Raw genomic sequence first — 9,082 nt, 5'->3', positions numbered from 1 at the left:
AAACTCTAATAAAGAACCAAATAGAACTTCTGGAGATGAAGAACACACTAAAAGAGATGAAGAATGGAATAGCAAGCTTAGGAAATAGAATTGACCAAATGGAGGAAAGGATTAGTGATACTGAAGACAGAAATCTAAAAATAATTCAAGAGGAAGAAGAAAGAGGTCAAAGAATGGAAAATAATGAAAGAGAAATACAAGAACTAGCTGACACCATTAAGAAAGCCAACATAAGAATAATGGGTATTCTAGAAGGAGAAGAAAAAGAGATAGGATTAGAGAGCATATTCAGACATAATTCACGAGAAGTTCCCAAATCTAAGAAATGAGCTTAGAATCCAAGAAGCTAACAGAACACCCAAATATTTCAACCCAAAACAGTCCAAGACACATTATATTAAAATAATCAAAACTAATGACAAAGAAAGAATTCTTGAGGCAGGCAGGGAAAAGAAAACGTATAAAGGAAAACTTATTAGACCATCTTCAGAATTCCTAGCACAAACCTTACAAGCAAGAAAGGAGTGGAACCAAATATTCAAACTACTAAATGGAAAGAATTACCAGCCAAGAATAATGTATCCAGCAAAGCTCTCCTTTAGATATGAAGAAGAAATAAAGACCTTTGCAGACATACAAAGGTTGAAGGAATTCTTTGCTACGAGTCCTGCATTACAGAAAATACTGAAAGGGGTGAGCTCACCTGAAACAAAATGATAAAAAAAAAATACATACGTATGAGTAAGGTGACTAGCAGGCAGACAAGCAGAGTAGTGAAACCCTTATCAAGAACATAGTATTATTATAAGCTTAAATAATAAGAAGAGAATTGCTACTGAAAGATAAAAGTGAATGTTCAGCATACATAGGGACAAATTGAGACAACAAGAACATAAAAGGGGAGGAATCAAAACCCAACTATACGCTGCCTCTAGGAGACACATCTCAGTTCCAAAGACAAATATAGACTCAAAGTGAAAGGGTGGAAAATGATATTTCAAGCAAATGGCATTCAAAGAAAAGCAGGGGTAGCAGTACTAATATTGGATGAAATAGACTTCACAATAAAAAAGATTAAAAAAAATACTGAGGGAAACTGCATAGTGATAAAGGAATAAGACACCAAGAAGACATAACACTTTTTAAAATTGATGCTCCCAATTAGGGAGCCCTGAAATATACATATAGTCATTACTAACCACACTAAAGAGAGAAACAGACCAATACGCTATCATAGTAGGGGACCTAAATACCCCAATGTTGGATATGTACAAATCATCCAAACAGAAAATCAATAAAGAAATAACATCTTTAGATGACACATTAGACCAACTGAACATAATTGACATTTACAGAGCCTTTCATCCCAAAACAGCTCCTTATACATTCTTCTCTAGTGCGCATGGAACATTCTCAAGGATTGACCACATACTGAGACACAAAACTAGCCTCAACAAATATAAGAGGATTGAAATCATACCAACCATATTCTCTGATCATAATGCTTTGAAGCTGAAGATCAACTGTAAAAAGAAAATAGGAAGAACGATAAATACATGGAGATTAAGCAACATGCTACTGAAGAATGACTGGGTCATAGGAGAAAAAAAGAGATCAAGAGCTACATAGAAATGAATGACAATGATAGTACAACATATTAATACTTTTGGGATATGGCAAAAGTGGTAATAAGAAAAGTTCATATCATTACAGGCCTATCTCAAAAAACAAGAATGAGCCCAAATTAACAACCTAATACTTCCTCTTAAAAAAACTAGAAAAAGAAGAACAAATGAAGCCTAAAATCAGCATAAGGAAAGAAATAATCAAGATTAGAGAAGAATTAAATGAAATTGAGAACAAAAGAACAATAGAAAAAAATAAATACAACAAGGAATAAATGGCTCTTTGAGAAGTTTAATAAATTGACAACCCCCTGGCTAGAATCACTAAAGAAAAAAGAGAAAGGACACAAGTAATAAAATCACAGATGAAAGAGAAGTTATGACAGATAATGCAGAAATACAAAAGATCATACAAGAATACTATGAAAAAAGTATATAACACAAAATTTAATAATCTAGAAGAGATGGAGAAGTTCTTAGACATATACAACCTTCCTAGACTGAATCAAGAACTGGAAAATCTAAATAGACTGATCAGCAGTATGGAAATTGAAACAATCATCAAAAACTTACCAAAAATGAAGACAATCTACCAGATGCAGAGTTAGAAACACTATTTATTAGGGTGCTCAATGAACTTAGAAGAGTAGAGGAACTCAATGAGAACTTTAACAAAGAGACAGAAAATATAAAAGCGACAGTAGAAAACAAAAAATACCAGTTAGTAATGAAGAATATAATAACTGAAATGGAGACTCTCTTAGGAGGAATTAACAATAGATTAGATGAAGTAGAGGATGGAATCAGTGATTTAGAAGATAAGGTAGCAGAAAACACCCAATAAGAACAGCAAGAACAAAAAAAGAATAACAAAATAATGATATTTTAAGGGGACTCTGGGACAACATCAAGCATATGAACATTTGCATCATATGGGTACCAGAAGGAGAAGAGAGAAAGCAAGAAACTGAAAACCTATGTCAAGAAATATTGACTGAAAACTTCCTTAACCTGGTGAAGGAAATAGACATACAAGCCCAGAAAGTGTGAAGAGTCCCAAACAAGATGAATTCAAATAGGCCCACACCAAGACATGTCATAATTAAAATGAAAAAGCAGTCAGTTACCTACAAGGGAGCTCTTATATGACTGTCAGTTGTTTTCTCCACAGAAACTTTGCAGGCCAGAAGAGCTTGGCAGGAAATATTCAAGTGTTGAAAAGCAAAGATCTACAACCAAGATTACTCTACTCATCATATCTAGCAACAACTACTTTGAATATAAATGTATTAAATGTTCCATTGCATTTATTCATGGCTGAATGGATAATAAAACAAAACCCTTACATATGCTATCTACAAGAGACACTATTTTTTTAATTATCTTATTTTATTTTTTCTTATTTATTTATTTACTTTAATTGAAGAAATGCTTTAAATTTCTTCCCCTCCCCTCATCTACCTTCCCCTTCCCCCCTACCCTCTGGTAACCACTAGTCCATTGTCCATGTCCATGAGAGAGACTCACTTTATATAGAAAGACACAAACAGTCTGAAAGTAAAGAAATGATGAAAGATGTTTCATGAAAATGGAAACAAAAATAGCTGGAGTGGCAATACTTATACCAGACAAAACAGACTTTAAAAAAAGGCTATAACAAGAGACAAAAAAAAAAACCCCAGTAATTCCACTTTTGACCATTTTCTGAAGAGGCCCGAAACACTACTTTGAAGGCTCATGTGAATCCATAGATTCATTGCATCATTATTTACAATAGCCAAAATATGGAGGTCACCTGGGTTTCCATCAGTGGTTGAATAGATAAAGAAGAGGTGGTATATATATGTAATGGAATATTACTCAGCCAGAAAAAAAGAATAAAATTTTGCCATCTCCAACAACATGAGTGGACCAAGAAAAAAAGAATAAAATTTTGCCATCTCCAACAACATGAGTGGACCAAGAGTGCATTGTGCTGAGTGGAGTAAGTCAGAGAAAGACAGATGACATATGTGGAATCTAGAGAACAAGACAAACAAGCAAACACCAGAAACAAGTTCATGGATACAGAGATCATTTTGACGGTTATCAGATTGGAGGCTGGAGGAGTAGGTGAAGTGGGGAAGGGTTTAAAAGGTATAAATGGGTAGTTACAAAATAGTCATGGGGATATAGGTTATAGCGGGGGGAATATAGTCAGTAGTATTATAATAACTACTTATGGTGTCAGATGGGTCCTGGATTTATTGAGGTGATCACTTCCTAAACTATATAAATGTCTAATCACTGTGTTGTATGCCTGAAACAAATGCAATATCATATGTCAACTATAATTGCAGAAAATAAAAATATAATAATTAAAAATGAAACAAACAAAAAAAACTACCAGAAACTTAATATGTGGTATTTTCTCGAAATGATGTGATTCATCATACATTCTCCACAAGAGCTCTCATAGACTCTAATGGTAATAACTAACTTTTATAGAGTATTTTGTAGTATATATTTCATGTCCTTCTCATTTAACATAATCATACCAAACAAGTTTTACACAAATTTGTGGATGTTTTAAAAACAACCTACAGTATTTAAAATATTCAAAAACTAAATAGAATATAGTCAATATTTGTTACCTACTATTCAGGTTAAAATATAAAACAATTACTTCATTTGAAACCTGTGTGTACCCATTTCTCAATGAAGGTTTATTTTAATACCTCTTTCAAGTTTTACTTTTTATGGAGATAAAATCAGGTGGTTTATTAGGCACATAAATGCTGGGATCATGTTGAATTATTATTTTACAAAGTTACTGATAGAGTGTTATGGAATGCAGTCTTCTGAATCAAAAACAAAAACAAAACCCTGCAAAAATGGTAAGTTCTGACTGTCTTAACACTCAAATGGGAGGATTCTCTTTTGAAATTTTCATTTTGGGCTCTGACAATTATTAGGCATGTATTTGGCTCTGATCAATTCAGTGACCAAATTTGAGATTATTTTTAGCATCAAAAAGAATAACTTAAATGTTTTGATTATATACAAATCCATTATTATCCTCAAAATGAGACACCAAAGACCATCCCCTAATCCTTCCCCATTGGAGGTGACAATAACCAACCCCTCACGCCTCATGTCAGGGTTTCCAGGACAAGTGTCCATCCTGCGTCCTGACCTTCCCGGGGTGAGGGAAGCCCCTATGCACAGGAGGAGACTGAGTGTGAATGTGGGAGGGACGGCAGAGTCAGTGACTGTCTTAGTGACCCAGACAGCACAATGGGCTCAGACCATGAACAGGATGGGGATGCAGAAGTGCTCAGGGCATGGAGTTGAGACTATGACACCCACAAGCGCTTAGGTCTCCCCTCAGGGTCCCACAGGATCTGAGGGACTATGGAGCTAGTGCTGGGGAGACAGGGCTGTCTCTGTTTGTACTGGGGGACGGTCTCCTTGTTCTTGACGAGGACAGTGCATTAGCTTCTGTGGCTGCCATCACGAAGTACCACAAATGGTGTCTCTTAAGAGGAAGTGAGTCTCTGACATTCTGGAGGCCAGAAATCCAAAACCAAGCATCTGTTGGAGGCAAAGACAGGCAGACCTGATATCCAGGCTGACTCTGTGTCGCCTCACAGACATCGACACTGGAGGGAGGCTTCTGTTGAGAGTCCCACTCTCGGCACAGAAAGGGACCTCGCCTACCACATCAGGGGTTAATCCCGGATTCGGGCTTCCTGTTTTTGCCTCTTGGTCGCATGCGCGCTCTTTGTCAACCTCTGACTCCCTCTTTGCCCTGCCCCAGGCCTCAGCAAGGAATCCCCTCCACAGGGTCCTGGCATCCAGGTGCACAGCCACAGCGACCAGACCTTGATCCTCATGTGACCCTCCCTGCGCCTCTGGTGCAGCCTTTAACAAGACCACAGTTCTCCTTGTTCCCTCCAGGGGGAGACATTGAGACCTACTGACAAACTCAGGCAATTAAAACAGGAACCTGGCTTTGGCTAAGGAGGTGGACACGCAGCCTGATTCACAACTCACAGAGAAAAAAGCCGGGTAATGAGTCTTGGGATCTGGGCACTTTGTGCGGAAGTACCTCTACGTCTTGGTGACAGTAGATGTGAGGACTTTTGGGACCTGGGGATGGGGCACCTTAGCGGGTGGTCGTGGTGGTCAGGTGCGCCCAGAAGCTGCACTGAGTGCTGAGTGGGGGTCGGAGCTTCCAGGAGACTCTGGCCTCTGCAGCGTCCTGGTGTCTGCGGACAGGATGGGAAGGTCGGGATGGAGTCACAGAGTGCGCGCTGGAGGGTCTGGCAGCCAGTTCACAGACACCAATCACTGCCCGGTGGACCTGGGGACACCAGGCCGCAGGGACATTCCGTCATCCTCCCCTATGTCTGGAGGACCAGGGCGGCTGTAACCCCAGTTAGACCTGCTGCTGGGGGCAGGCGGTGCTACCTGCACAGGGCCTGAGAGTCGGCTCTAGTTTTTCTATTGGAGATTTAAGAGGGAAAAGGGCAATAATGCCAACCAGGTCACAAAATTGTGGCTAGCTATTGAAAGAAGGGCACTCTCCTATTATTATAAAATGAAAATAATGCACTGCAATGTTCTTTTCAGGAAAACAACAATTTTATATTTATGAGTAACTGTGGTGCAGTTTTATTTTTCAGCTACATTGTTGATGTCACTTTACCTCTTAGGCAGTGGTGAAAGCCACACCTGTTTATGTTTTAGCTCAGGAATGTTGATTTATCTTAACTCCCCTATGAAGTGAAGCTTTCGTGAGTTCATGCACATCATGTTCTGTGCACACTCACGTCATTTCTATCTGTCCATTTCTGTTAGTCTCTACAAACAAGTAGAGAGCCACATTTCCCCCTGCAGTTGGAAGGCACCTGACTACAGTCCTCACCCTTCCCCCCACCCCAAAGTGTCTAGATGCTTCTAGGGAATGACGAAGGCACTCAGGGTGGAGATGTGTTCCAGAGAGGTGAAGGAAATTGCTTTTGAGTACTGTTTCCTCAAAATCCTGTGCAGAAGGCACCTCCGGGGCCTGTCACAATGTCAGTGTTGATGAAGGACAAAAGTAGAGGTCAGTAACTTAAGAAGCACACTAAAGAGCTGACAACAAAATCTGCCCAGGGAGTAGAGATAGAGGGGAAAACAGTGAAGTTAGGATGGTAGAGAGTCGTCCTTGGCACACATCAAAGCATCTTGGAGGTCAGAGAGGGTCCAGGGTTCTGGGATGTCACTGGAGCTTGGTACATCATCTTTGCTTTCTCATCTTTCCATGGATTACGCACCTTGAAAAAGCGCCCTGGAAGCAGTGTGCAGGGTGCTTTCCCTGCTGAGCGACTAGTCCCTTGGTTGTGCGTTCCTTCATTTCTGCTTCTTGTCTGTGTCTGTTTTGTTGTTTGTCATAGGAAAGAGATTTCATGAGGACAGGGATCTAAACCTCTCTGGGACAATCAACCTTTGATTGACAAGCAAAAATTTCAAGAAAACAAATTAATTTCTCAGAGAAGAGTAAAGTCGACTTTGGCCATCTGAGCAGGTGCTTTAAAAGATCTTACTGTTTGTCCTCCCTGCAACTTGACAAGATATTTCAAAGAATTTCCTAACTTTATTATAAGTAGAAGTGGACTTTCAAAGCCTTATCAGCAATTATCAAGATGTTTCGACACCTAAAAGGATTATGAACCCAGCCCACAACTGCCAGAGAAGAAACAAACAAAAGAGAAAAAGTGGGAAAGGAATTTTTTCAAAAAAGAGAACAAGCTCCCAAAAAGGTTCCCTTGCATAAGGAGCCTTTTGAGGTCCTTAAAGATTGTTGACCAAGGACAATACGAATCTTAAAGGTCTGCCGTAGAGAAGCTTGAAAAGGTGTAACCATCTGAATGATGAACTTCACTTATTTCAAGTGTAAAAAGCAAGTGGCTTTTGCTTCATCGTCCCTGTCTCATGGTAAAGAAATATTTTTTAAATGCAACTATCAGGTTTCTGGCTGTATCTGTCAATAATATGTATGTCCGTGTCTGGAGGACAGGATTAGAATTGGTTTATAAAAAGGCCATGCTTACCTGGAATATATTTTGTAAGAAAACTCAGTGTCTGGAGGACAGGATTAGAATTGGTTTATAAAAAGGCCATGCTTACCTGGCTTCAATAAATTGAGAAATACAATGTTATCCACCTCAAATACTTTACTCAATCATGTGATCTGGGAATATATTTTGTAAGAAAACTCATTTAAAATGCCCCAATATAAAAAGAATTGTCTTTAGGATATTTGATATCATATGATTATTTTCTCTGGACTTATAAAACAGAGAAAGTTCATTTTATCTCTTGTAGGGTTTGCCAACAGGAAAATAGCCTGAGAAAATAATTGACTGTACCTACTATTTCATGAAATTTCATGAAAATCTAAATATAAATATTGAGTGTTTGGCGGGGGAGGGAATGGGAGGCACTGTGCAATTAGTTAGAAGGATATAGAACTGAGATCCTGACACTGTCCAGTCACTGACGAATTTCGTTTGGGGGTAGTCATTTGTAATGAACGATGCCACAATACAAGGTTCTGAAAACTCATGAAAGATTTTTCTTCTTCAAGATTTGTTTCCACCTAATGATAGTTAGGACTTTGCATTATTGCCAAGATGCCTCTTGAGACTGTAAGAATGTAAGAGTAGATGGTCTAGAGACAAAGTTGATTTCTTATCATCAGTTTCTCCCCAGTGTCTAGAAACCTTCCTCATGTGACTTCATAGTATAGCCCAGTGCTGTCACTCTGATCTGTGGCTACACTCTTAGAAAGCCCCAGTTTTGTAGCTGAAGAGCTCTAAGCAGCTGTCACTTGATCAGCCCAAAATATGCCTCCTTCAGAATCCGAAGGTGCCCTTTGTCCAAGGCCAGCCCTAAAGAATGAGTCACTTCCTGTTTTCTTGAGCACCATATTCTTTTCATCTTACATGTCCCTCGGTGAATTAATTACCTGAGCTGTGAGCAAAATAGGAGTTCACACCACTTAGAGACTATTTAGATAAACAAGCACTCAAAGCTTTTGGTACTGAAAGTGGTATGTTTTCAGCATTAACGATTGGATGAGCATAAACACAGAGAGGGCTATTTTGAGACTTTTTATCCTAATGTCTTACAAAGCATCTGAGCACAGAACATGTTCTCTGAGTGTTTACAATACATTACAAGCAGAATCTTATGAGGTAAGCACCATCTCCTAAGTTTTCAGCTTCTGAGATGAAAACTAACTCATTCCAATGTTCGGTGAAAAGTATTCAGTCTGTTTTTCTATGAAAGGCTCCCTACACCTCTCACCATCTGCACTGTGGCAGACGAGCACACCTGCCATGTTCTTCTCCAAGGATTCAGTTATGTCCTTTCTCAAACACCGTGCCATGGAACAGTTGGTGGAGGCCGTGGCTAACTTGGTGGTGGGT

This window comes from Rousettus aegyptiacus, unplaced genomic scaffold (genome assembly GCF_014176215.1).
Source record: "Rousettus aegyptiacus isolate mRouAeg1 unplaced genomic scaffold, mRouAeg1.p scaffold_m13_p_14, whole genome shotgun sequence".
Lineage (NCBI taxonomy): Eukaryota > Metazoa > Chordata > Mammalia > Chiroptera > Pteropodidae > Rousettus > Rousettus aegyptiacus.
This window is presented reverse-complemented; position numbering follows the sequence as displayed.